The 13,279-nt window shown below is 40.4% G+C and overlaps 1 non-coding gene across 1 annotated transcript; it reads left to right on the forward strand.

Annotated features, from left to right (window-relative positions):
- The first annotated feature begins 12,775 nt into the window (after positions 1-12,775).
- Positions 12,776-12,847, forward strand: Trnah-gug. Its single transcript has one exon. It is a non-coding gene; the product is annotated as a tRNA-His (tRNA).
- The last annotated feature ends 432 nt before the right edge of the window (positions 12,848-13,279 follow it).

Genomic DNA, 13,279 nt, shown 5'->3' on the forward strand with positions numbered 1-13,279 from the left:
TTCGTCCTCACTACCACCAGAGCGCGAAGGGTTTTATTATAACCCGCGCGCGCTTTTCGGCTTCTTTTACCGAAATATCCCTCGTAATCCCGACTCTTTTTAAACCCTGAATATCCGCTCTGCACCGCCCTAAATCCGTTGTTGGTCGCGGCATACGTTACTGCACCCGTTACGCCCTTGTAAAGCAAGGATTAGTGGAGGACGGGTAGTAAACACTCTCTTCGGTTAACACGTGTACCCATCATGTGCATCACGTGATGTAGGAAGTATAAGCATCAGCGAGACTGAGAAGAAAAATTAGTCACACATCAAAATGAAGTGCATTATACATTAAAATATTTTTAACTTTGTGGAAGGCAAAAGTGATTTGACCCTTCTCTTGACTGATTTTTCTTGACACCCAAATGCACAGTTAGTCCACCATTTCGCGATTCGTACCTAAGTCACGTGACACATTACCCAAGTTGCCATTGAGACGCTCCATGCTTAATGGTACCAAATTGGTTGCGTTAATCGCTCTCTACTTTTCATCCTTATTTCATTATAGTTCCACCTATCTGTGACGAAGCGTATACTGGGGCAATGGAGTCAGGCTCCGATTTTTGACGATAATTGAGTATCCTTTATTTATTAAAATCGTTCTCCCTATAGAATAGTAGCGCCTGTTTTCAGTGAAACGTTAAGCAGAAAGATGAACTAGGTCAAAATATAATAACAATATAAAAAAACCAACAACTAATTAACCGGGGGGCGAAGGGGAGAGCACAACATTTGATCAGCTGGCATGTAATACGTGGCTCGTATGTTAATGTTGCATGAAAAATAAAAGGGATCGATGGAGTGATGAATTTAGAAGGGAGGATAGGCGATAAAAAGGCAAAGAGTGCTTTTTGTGAAATGTCCTGTTGATAGAATAAGGAAATGAAGCCTGAAATATGAGCGGATGGAGAGAGTTGGTATGCTAAGGTTGAATCGAGAAATCAGTACAAGGCTGCCATTTGCCCAGTTAAGGGTATTGAGAGGTAATTTTGTATCCATTTTAAGTGTTAAGGTTATGGAGGTTAGGCAAGGCAAGAGAGAAGACAGAACAGCACCAGAGGACATAATAATGTGATTCCGAATATCACAGCACAGGGAAGTTTGATGAAGGACAAGTTCAAGTTCAAAACAATCAGGAGTATTTAAAAAAAATAATCGTAAATATTACAATAATCATCCTAAATAAATGGCATTTGGCTAGAGTGGGCCAAAAACTATTATTTTTTTATTGTCTAAATCGAAAGATTATTACTCCTGGAGTATGTATTTCACGCTTCTACATTTTAAATGACAATATCCATTGTTCGCGATCAAAGAAAAAGTGAAAATTTTCAAACGCGCGAAAACGCGACGGCTAAGTGTGAATGCTGGGAAAACCCCGTGTGACGTCATTCTGGTTCCCTCCGCCGGCGTGTGAGGTGACCTTGGGGCAAGGATATGTGCGCCGCTGCAAGAAGGCAGCGGAGTACCCTGCTAGAAGGTAGTGCTTGGCTTAAATAAGGATTATTAATATCTTATCAAAAGAAGAAAACTTTCCGACCTTAGGCAATTTTAATAGGTGATTACTAACAGATGTTTCCCTGAGGTCTGTTTCTCATGCATGCATTGGTAATCTCAGACGATGTAAAACTCCTATGTACTCGTATAGCAACTAGGTCCCTGTGACATCACGTGGAGTGGCATCGCATAAGCGCCATTCTAGCCTTTTTCAAATGCAGTTAAAATTGACCATTACCATTCGTCTACACTGGCAATTCTAAAACTGAATAATTTATGCATTATGAATACAGTATTGGTGGGAGCGAATCCCAATCAATGCCTTTAGTTTTCTTTGATGTAGGAAACTACCCTATTATTCATGGTTAACAAACTTTGACAAAACACCAAATTTGAACTCGGTTACTTGACAGAGGTTTGCTGGTAAAAAGGCATATCGCAGGCATCAATTGTGTAGGCTATTCATGTGACCTCATATGCATTCTATCATTTTTCCTACGACTGTGTTTAGATGTTTTTGTTCATTCAAACCATATTTCTAGAGATTGAGGTTACTGGTATTAGTCTCATGTCACTAGGAACACTTTTTGGGCTAACTGTCATCTTCTATGTACAGTGGATATTTTAACTGTGGAAAAAAAAGGAATGGTAAAAGACATGTGGCTTGTAGGATCTGTAGCCCCCAGTGGCTTGGACCCAGAGTCTATGGATGTATTAGGAGAACGGCCAAATGAACCAACGACAGTGGCGCCGACTCCATGGGACCTGAGGGGGCCCGAGCCCCCCCAAAAATTCATTACAGATGTGAGGAAAAAATGTGTCAGGCTTGTCGATTTTCCCCGGACTTTCCAGATATCGAGATTCGAGTGATCAGGGTTCTAATGTTGTTTCCTTCATCAAAGAAATCGAAAGTCCACTCCACGTGACGTCTCAGGGACCTAGTTTCTATACGAGTAGATAGAAGTTTTACATCGTCTGAGATTAACAATGCATGGATGAGGCACAGAGCTCAGGGAAACATCTCTTAATAATCACTTATTAAAAATGTTTAAAGTCGAAAAGTTTCCTTCGTTTGATAAGGTATTTATAATCCTTATTTAAGCCAAGTGATATCTGCTAGCAGGGTACTGTGCTACCTCCTAGCAGCCTGCATCGCAGGGGCGCACATGTCCTCGCCCCAAGGTCACCTCACACGGCGGCAGCGGGAACCAGAATGACGTCAAACGGGCTTTTCCCAGCATGCCCGCTTAGCCGTCGCGTTTTCGCGCGCTTGAAAATTTTCACTTTTGATTTTATCGCGTGAAATGCGTACTCCAGGGGTAATAATCTTTCTATTTAGGCAATAAAAAAATAATAGGAAACCACCCTATTGTCATTATACATCGATTGAAAAAATGCATAAGTGTGAAATTTGCAATGCAGCTGTGTTATTTTCTTTCGGCACTTTTATATCGCATTAACGAAATCTCTGGGTGCACGATGATATGTAGGAGGAAAGGTTAAAGCCTTTCGCGATGCACTCGCTCTGCTAAAAACAAAAGAGCGAAATTCCGCGCATTTCGCCCGTTTCCTTTTTTCATTATGACGCATTTCGATTTTCAATTCGTTTTTCTCCCTCCAGCTGCAGAAAATGCAAGTCCTCCCCCTCACCCCCGTCCGAAATGTCATCTCGACCCCTCTCCAACCCCTTCCAGAGTCTCGTATATTCGCGTTTCCCTCCCGCCCCCTCCGGTTGCCTGCATAACGAACACCACTGCATCAAACGGAACGCTTTCAATTTCGAATACGTCACTCGTCCGCTAATCATCCGAATCAGAGATTAAGAAAATCCTCGAAAACAACGCCATCCAGTGGGAGGATGGGGAAACACAGGAGTGGCAACGAAGGGGGTGGGGCGTGGTGCATCTCCCCGTCGCCCGGGGCGGATTGCAAATATTTCGCCCCTCACATATTGCAATGCAAGTGAAAAGATAACATTTTCAGAAATTATTACGCCGCACGGAAACTTTTTTCTCCAAAATTTAATGTTGCTACAAGTATAAACCAGAATTCAATTGCGCTAAGATGTTTTGCATTTCTATTTCAATTTTTTTTAGCTAAAAATGGTAATTTTGCTTAAAAACGTGGAAGCAATAGAAATATTATGATTAATTTACCTTTAAAATCCTGAAATGCTTTTATGGTTGGATTTTATTTCCATCAATCATAAAGCTGCATCATTGGGACGAAGATAAAAGCAATCGAAAATTAAAATGTTTGATTTGTGTAAAAACTACTACCTAAGTATTTTACTAACGTGGGTATTGCATACTCGTAATAAATCCCTCTATTGGGTTAAAATGCAATGCAGCGACTTAATTGGCTTTGTCCCAACATTTGAGCACGTGAAGTTTGACGGTGTTTACGACCATATAATGCAACAAATTAACGGGTCACAAATACTTCTTTTCGAAAGCGATGGTGTTCTTTGTGTATTTAGACCTCCTGAACATGAAAATAATGCTCAAAGATTAAATATCTGCGCAAAAAGACTTAATCCGTGAACTTAATTAAATACTAGGGAAAGCTGCACGATTCGTCAAAAACTGATGCGGGCTAACAGAAAGCGTTACACAAATTTCAAACGAAGAAGGTTGGGAGTCGAAAGGGACTCGGAGGCTGAATGCAGGGCTTAGATTGCTTGGTAAATGGAGATTAGATATCTTTCAGAATGTCACGGAAAACATCACATTAGAGCCCCACTAAGTATATTTCTAGGGCCCATATAAGCTATAAGTTAAGGAGATACTTTGCCGAACGGGTGAATATGAGAATTTGTTCATCCCAATAACAAAAAAGGGCATTTCTTTTCAATTTGTCAGCGGTTTATATCCTAATGCTCCCCGTCACAAGCCTATTGGGGGGGCTTGCGGGGTGGTATGTATACATATAGATTCGGAGGCTATATCGGCTCCCAGCCTAATCTGAAAGCCTATTGTGACTGCTGTGTAACGTCTTTATATGTATAAAATGGCTACCGTTTCTTTCATTAACTTTAATTCCCTGAAAAACTGGAACGAAAATGGAGCGTTGCATTCTCTTGAGATTGATGGGCTCAAGATTTAACTAACATAAAGTTTCGGCATCAAAAGGACAGTAGACTCTGCGTCTTATCATTTTCCAAGTCAGTGATTGCGGTGCGAATAATCTTATAGAAAACTCATTTCACGTAATGCTTCTGAAGTAGCTTTCCACTGTGGAAATATTGCAATTTCCAATTTCACTAATATTAAAAACTTCCACCACATCCTACTAACGCCTAACATCGTACAAGATAGCTTCACAGTGTCTCGGAGGGCCATCGAAAGTCCCAAGAAAAAAGTGATTATCGCTTATTCATCACTATTTCACACGCTTTCTCACTTTCTCACGAAAAAAGGATTTTTATAAAATGACGTAATAGCAATTACTCAACACCGCAATTTATATTAACTTTTTTGTTTAAATGTACGACTCATTTGTTCCAAAAGTAGGTACATTAGAGCGTTTTCTAGTCTCATAAATACGTTAAATATCAAGCTCGTATGTGACAACAAAGGGGTTATCACTAATTCGTTGCATGCGAAGCAGTCAAAAATAATACATGGGGCATTTAAGGTAAATTTGAAAAAAAATAAGCCTCCGAGTGTCCAGCGGCTCCTAGCCTAACTCGTCTAAAGATACGTCACGCTTTCAGTTCGCACGCTGCAGTTTTAATGAGTCGATCACCTCTCCGAAGTTACGCCTGGCATTTATTCAAGTCCTTTATCGCTTGGGGAAAAAACGAATTCCAAAACCTTTCCTTTCGGCAAAATATCTCTCTTAATTTATCGTATTTGTCGGACTTTGAAATATTGTGGGGTTCTAATATGGTGTTCACAGTTTCGCTCTGAAAGATATGTATTCGCAACTGCTCAAGCAATCTAAGCCTAGCGCGCAGCCTTCGAGCATCTAGCAGCTCCCAGCCTGAGTCAGTCAACACCCGTGGAAGGCAAACCTATTTTCTTTTTCGGTTCATATATAACTATTTTCTACCTGTGATTGGTTCTCACCACGATTTTATACAACTGGTGTTTTTTTTTCATTTTTGAAAATTACTGATGTAATTTCTCAATTCCTACCTTTATATTATGGATTTAAAAAGTTTCTCAACAAAGCGTCACTGCGTTTGCTTAAAAAAAACAGTACAATTCATACCTCATGTTATAATATTCTTCCTGTAATCTCAGGTTACTAAGAACTATGAAGGCCTGCTTTAGATTTATCTAGGGCATTTATATATATAATCTTATTTTGGGATGCGTTTTATATACTTATAATTGGTTAAACCAGAAGAACATATTTCTCTTAATAATATCCCTCTTAATTTATCGTTTTTTCGGAGTTTGAAATATGGTGGGGTTCTAATATAATGTTCTCCTTGTTTCTCTGAAAGATATATTCTCTCGGTTGTCCAAGGAATATAAGCCAATCGCGCAGACTCTGAGTCTCTAGCGGCTCCCAGCCTAATTTAAAATCGTAGTTTAGAAGCTGTGTAACCATTTCTGCATGTATTAAATAGCTACTGTTACCCTCGTTGAGTTATTACCCCGATGGCAATGCTGGCTTGGTTTAAGGGCGGGAGTGTGATGAGAGGGGAAAAAATGACTGTGCGAGAGCGTCGGTGATTTTTTCGTCCGATGCACGTGGGATGCACGTGGATTTGTGGACACAATTATTCCGTCGCTTTTTCCGTGATCAATTTCTTTTTTGTGATCTGACGTGCACGTTTCGCTTGTCACCTCACTTTCCGCCTCTCACTTTCCACGATACCCTCGCGATCATTTCGCCACCCGCCATGATGACTCTCTCCCCTTCACGACCGAAGCTAATATTTCATGTGATTTGGTGCAGTGAACAAATATTAGGCCATGCAATTGAGAATGTGTTTAATAACCCATAAAAAGATTATCTCTTCTCCCAAAAATCCTCGCAAATTTCATTCGATTTAGTTCTTTTATGGTACTTGACGTTAGTCTCCCATTTTGTTTGAATTTTCAAAAAGAATTTCTACATTATAATATTTTATACTATCAAATTTTCCCTGCACAATTGAAGTGGCGAAATTGGACTACTCCAGCATCGAAGCTCTTGAATAACTTTTCATTACACGACGTATGTAGGTACTTTCTTTCTAGGAAAATTCGAAGTATCTCCGCAGTGTGATGTTGATAAATTGTTTTTGGGTTTGCAGTCGGGTCAAGCTCTTCATTTTTGTCGAAGTTTCGACAAACGAGTCGTCCATTATCCTCAGGACTGGGTCAACCCTGAGGATAGACTTGAGGACTTTGAGGAGAGTTTCCATTCATGACATCCACTTTTCCTCGACGATTGTCATCATCATGCCACCATCTCTCAAGATATGGTCTTAGGTTGTGCCGTCTTCTTATCAACATTTTTATGATGCTTCTCTTCTCTCTTATTCTCCTTAGGGCTTCATCATTAATTACAGTGTTTTTTAACGGGATACCATCACGGGGCCTACCTTTCGTAGTGGTAGTAGGTACTTTAGAATCAATCCCGCAAGTGCAGCTCTAGCGGTAATAGGACCGCGCAAACCTTTCCTCCGCGACGAGGCTGTAGCCAAAAGGGAATGGGATTCAGGGTAGGAATTGCTTAAAAGAGTGCAATGAACAGCGAACCAAACGGAGCCCATGTTTTAGGTCCCAAAGAATGTGAATAATGGTAACCCGCTTGGTATGTGTTTGTGATGCCAACGGCTTATTTGCGAAGGGGTTGAGTTCGTCTATTTTTGTCACGAATACACGGAAATCTGGCGGCGCGGCGCTTCGGAAAAAATTATGATTAAGGTCTCTTTATTTAAAAAAAAATATCGCATCGACATTATTATCTAGTGTTCTGCCTGCTGATATCTAACGATCTAATCGTTGGATTTTTCTTCCTCATAGAATAATCCTCCAAGGTCGTTAGAACATTAATTGCTTATGCTTGGTTTCGCTATTTAGTGGGCCTTCTTCGCTTCTATAGCGTTGAAGTGTTTTCCCCCGTCCCGTCCCTTCCGCACCTTTCCTCTCCCGGCGGCGTCGTCGGGTTCCTATCGCGGTGGCGCCTCTTTCCTTTTCCCTTCATCTCCTCCCCCTCCCCGGATGATCGGGCGTATAAGCCATGGGCTTGGTTCCTGGCCCCGGTGCGTTGTATCCTCGAAGGGCGCCCCTGAGCCCGCAGACGTTGCTGAAAAGTATGGTATGGTATTTGGTGGTGACGACCGTCAGCTGAAGTCAATGGCGCCATGAGGGAAGGAAGGATGGAGAGAAACTCGGCGTCGGCATTAGTCTACTTTTATCGAAAGGCGCAAAGGGGACCACGGCTGAACGTCCCATCAGACGGACGGAGTGTTGCGCTTGAAATGTTCACCGCACAGCATTCAAGTAGGGATCGGTCAGTCTCTGAAAATTTTCTGCCACCGCCGGGATTTGAACCCGAGCCTGCGGGGTGGGAAGCCAACACTCTAGCCTCCACACCAACCCGATCCCCCAGACGATAGGTCTCGTATACCACTTCCATCTCCACCCGCCTCTATTGCGAGCTTTCTTCTGTTTCCTTATAGCTCTTGACCTTCACATGATCCATTATTTTCATTCTTCTCCTTCCTCTCTTCTCCAACTGGCCACTGCAACAGCTACCACATCTATTACACATCCCCCCCTCATCATAGCCCATGGCCAAACCAGTTTCCATATTGCCGTTAGGAGCAAGCTAGTGTCTTTCTCAGCTCCAGATCCAGGCTTTAACTGCTCAGCAAGTTTTTATTCTGGGTGAAGATGTCTTTTGCGATTGCTATCCTTGACTTTATTTCTTTGATACTTCTCCAGTCGTCTGTTAACCGAGTCCCTTGATAACGGTAGCTTTTCACTTATCCTCTATCACCTTTTATTTTTAAATTCGTGTAATTTTCACAGTTTACTGACAGTTTACCTCTGTCTTTCCTAGATTTATCTTTATAACATATTCCTTCATCGCATCCTCCAAAACCTTAATCACCACTTGAAATCATCGACGATAAAATAAAATTGGTGAACGAGTCAAATGCAAACTCTAAAGTCAGAAAAGTGGTAATTTTTCAATTTATGACGCTTACCCGAGGGTGTATTTTATAAAAATATGAATTATAACGTCTAAGTTGGGTAAAAATCGGTTCGCTATATCCGCGCGTTGTGGATCAGATCTGATCATACTACTGGTGTTAATATAATCTCACGCTCACTGATATTATCTCTACCAATTACGCCGTTCTCCAAACTGCATATGATATGCCATTTCGTTTTTCTGCCGTTGTTTTTTTCTCTGAATATTTATTTTTGCCTGCTTGCTTTCCCCGCTTTGAAGTTTGCGGCTGTGTGTAATTTCGCCCGGTGCATCACAATTGCGAAGGTGAAATTGCAGCTTTTTGGGGGAGAATCGCCAAAAAAATAGCAGACTATGGACATGCGTCGCTTTATATGCATTCGAAGTGCATTCGCTCGTTTTGGGATCGGAGGTCGGGAGTTTCAAATACATTTGTGCAGTAATCATTCACTCGTGACATTATAGTCACCCAATCACCACTGGTGCATCTCTCATTGTTTTAAAAAACACCTATTCACGCGATTTCATCTGGCTTTCTGCGTTACCCATTGGTCCGAGTGAGTGGTCGAGTCAAATATGGATACTGATACGTTAGCTGCGTCAATATTGTAACCGAAAGTATTTTAAGACCAACTATAACCGCCGGATGATATGATGGTTTTAGTCAGCAGTGAAGATGAGCTGACGCATTTAAGTATACCAGGATAAGCTACGGTGATAACGGCTACGGCGTGTATTTAAAAAAATATTAATCTAAAACGTCAAAGTCGGGTAAAAATCGGTTCACTATATTCTCACGATGTGGATCGGATCTGATTTGTGGCTAGCCGCGGTGAATGGTGAATGGTTTTTTTCTCTGTGGAATTTTCGTATGATGAGCTGACGCATACCTTTGGGTTATTTCAAAATGTTTTAAACAGACTGCTCAATCTCGGGCTGAATCGTTACAAGGAAAAAGACCTAGTTGTTAACAAAGGTGGAGATAAGGATGCGAGGATTATGTTCGATGGGAATTAGCTAAAACAAGTAAGAGAGTTTGATTACTTGGGTAGAAAAAAACATCCGATGGAATGAGTACAGAAGAAATAAGGAATAGAATACTTTGAACAAATATAGCTTTTAGAAATAAATACTCTTCGCTTTCGAAGCAGTCAAGATATTGCTGAGGTAAAAGCTTGTTTCAGACCTTTTAGTGGAGAGTGTAAGGAAGCGATTGGGAAAACGGAGAGGAAAATACGAGAGGAGATTGACCAATGAATAAGTTATGAGAGTAGCAAAGGAAGAGTGGAATTAGTGGAGAAGTTTAAGAAGAAGGCGTGGAATGGACCTATATTACGGCGTGAGAGAAAATGTAATATCAATGTTACTTCCACAAGATTAGATGCTTTTATTGTTGGATACAAGAAACTAACCAACTCGGAAACAATCGAAGTATTCGGGTTTCAAGAAAACCAGAAGGGACAAAATAATAAAACTGTTCGTAATTGCACCAGAAGCACAACTAAAAGTGATAGTAAATTACATTAGAAAAAAGAGAATTAGCCTGCGAAAATATCGCCAAAAACCACTCGCGTGTGCCTTGTCGGCAGACCTTTAAATAGGTATGGGGAGCTGGGAAGTGGTGGCAATTGGTCATGGACGTGTCTTGCCTAGAAAGATAGTTTGTTTGTTAATAAAAGAGCCCGTTTCCCCACGTTAAGCACACGATTCTCCGTAGTAGTATATGCAATGCACTCAAAGAACTTTCTTTCCTTTCAGTGTACCTCTTGCAGCGCCCAGCGATTGCATAGTAAGTGCCATGCGTAGCAATACTTATAAATTTAAATTTCTGATGATTATTTTCTATCACTTTTATATCTATTATCCAGATATAAAAATGAATGTGACCATATTGCATCCACACGGTAGCCGCGTCGCCATACTCTCAGCCGCCGCCGGCCAGAACCGGGGTCGACCGCACGCTCGAAAAAACGATGTAAAATTCGGGGTTGCAAGTTGGTGCAGGATTTTACTTTAGATTCACAATGTAGAAGCTTCATGGAACGACGTGGTATAAGTTACTTGGTGGAAGTCAGCGGAAGTATCTACTTTTTCTCTATATTTATGTAAAAATTGGCTGAAAACAGGCTCCGCCATTTTGTTATATATCTATGAATGATGATAAAAGAAAATATAAAAAACAATCCGAATGAAAGAAAAAGAGGTTTTTATTAAGATGGTATAACACTTTTGTCGATTAAGCTATTCATAAAACCACCGCATGAGGACTAAGTTGGCATTTTTCAGAAGAAATCGAGGGTGGTCGTTTTCCGCTAAATTTGCTCAACTTTGACCTCAACTTTATTGTTGACGTGAAGACACAGGAAATAATTAATCTGGCAAGTAATGCACAATTTACTTGAGAATATGTATGCGAAGTTTCAACTTCCTACCTCAAAAAATCGATTTTGAGGTTTTGGCCAGCTTTTTTCTGTGCGCTGTCCCACTGTGCGCTGTAACAGCTATAACAAAACAATAAAGACGCGAGTTTGTCGTCAAAGTGAAAAAGAGCGATTGCAGCTGTTTTCCTTCGATTTTCGCTGAAGTTGGTCCGTATATTTTTTGCACTAATTATCAAGTGATCAATCATACTTTCTATTCGTTCGATGCCACGTTTATTTAAGTTTAATTTATTACTGTAGTCTTCCACTGACCGCCAAAGATATCAGAAATTTTTACGCATCTTTCTAATATTGTGGCTTCGGGCAAGACGAATATGGTCCAAACGGATAGGTACTCGTTTCGGAGGAGAAACGCCACTTTGATGTACCTACCAATACAAATTTTTAACCCAAATTTATCCATCTTTATGTAATTTTAGTGATAAAAATTGCGACCATGCGTAGGTATGCATTTAAAACGTATGCGATAGTGAATCTTCCTTCCCCTTAGTGCTATAATCGGTGATCCACGGTATAAATATTTGTAGAGCCATACTGAAGTCTTCAATACCCGTTGAAATTCATGACTCATTAAACTAATTCAGAGATACTTAATTTTTTCTTCAATATCCATCCCCCTTTAGGAGTGGGGCCTGCCTCATATGTGGCCCAAACTCTAGCCAATGTAAGTTCGCCCTTGGCTTGGTTTGAAATCAACAATTATGGCCTCCGAATTTTTATCTCATTCCCATGAGGTACTCTTAGATGCAACAAAGCTAGTTGCGCTGGGATAATATTTATCATAAGAGAATATTTGGTGATCTTGCCGCACTTTAAAACTTATGCATCAGCGAAACTCTTAGTATTTGTCCTCTTTTATGCCCTAAATAACATGATCTGTGTATTTCATTCTGGGCCTTTCTTGCCTTCTCTTGTCCTTCCACGATTGTCTTCATCACGAAACCAGAATACTGGAAAACGAGTCATGAAATATGATTAGCGCTTCACTCGTCCGATTTGAGTAGCAAAGAGAGGAGGAAGTTGATGCTCTTTAGAATTTGGACGAAGTAATTTTGTTGTGCATGTCCTTGTGATGAATGGTAAGATTGCGTGTCGTAGATAGTTTATTTCTTCATCATTTCTAATACATTTCCTCTTTTCACCGGACGACTAGTCGTTAAAATTTCATTAATGACTAAGATTTCGTATTTGGCTAGTTCTCTTGTTTTGTTAACATAACTTTTTTTTAGGGAAATTGATAGGCATTATCAGCAGAGGTAACGAATTTTCGCAAATGCTACTTTTTAGCACAGTTTTATTTCGACAATAATCGTATCCATAGTTGTAATAAAACGAAAAATCTCTATCTACATAGTATGTGTAAAATTTACATACATCAATTTCACAATCATGTGAAGAAGAGTCTTTTGGTTGAACTCGGATATTTTGCTATCCGCTTGGATTGGGTGCCTCTAGTGATCATGGAATCGTGTCAGTGACTTTATCTTTTTATATTTCAAAAATTGTACAAGATATCTTATGCGGCACACTCACGGCCTAAACGTTGCCACGGGATACCTAGCCCATAGTAAATTATCTTTTCGTTCCATTTGGGCAGTGAACGAGAGAGAGAAGTCTTCGTTTCGGCAAATTGGTGGTAATAAGGCCTCATGAGAGCCGTGATCGTATAGTGGTTAGTACTCTGCGTTGTGGCCGCAGCAACCCAGGTTCGAATCCTGGTCACGGCAATACATCGTAGTGGATGAGGTATTGGTTTTGTCTAAGTCGAAATAGGATGTTTGTTTTTTGCTATTGTCTCTGTTTTTTATCAAATGGTAGAGTTGCTATGTGTTTCCTGCATCACCCTACGCTTCGTTTTTATTAATAGAATATCATTTTAAAAGTGGTCCTTAGCTTCATTGACTTTATATCACGACCATTGTAAGGATTAAGCTTTATATTGGTGATTATAATCATTGCATTAATGATGCTTAGACGATAACAGTGGAAGGCAATTCAGGGATGGAAGCTTTCGAAATATGGTGGTACACAGGAATTACGAAGATCTAATGCTTTCAAATCCCCCAAATCAAAAATCATACTTCTTTAGCAATTATGCATACTTTTTTAAGCAACATTTTTAAGTGACTCACGTTTCGAGTCATGACCGTCACTTTCAA

Source organism: Ischnura elegans, chromosome 7, assembly GCF_921293095.1.
Source record: "Ischnura elegans chromosome 7, ioIscEleg1.1, whole genome shotgun sequence".
In the NCBI taxonomy this organism is placed as follows: Eukaryota; Metazoa; Arthropoda; class Insecta; order Odonata; family Coenagrionidae; genus Ischnura; species Ischnura elegans.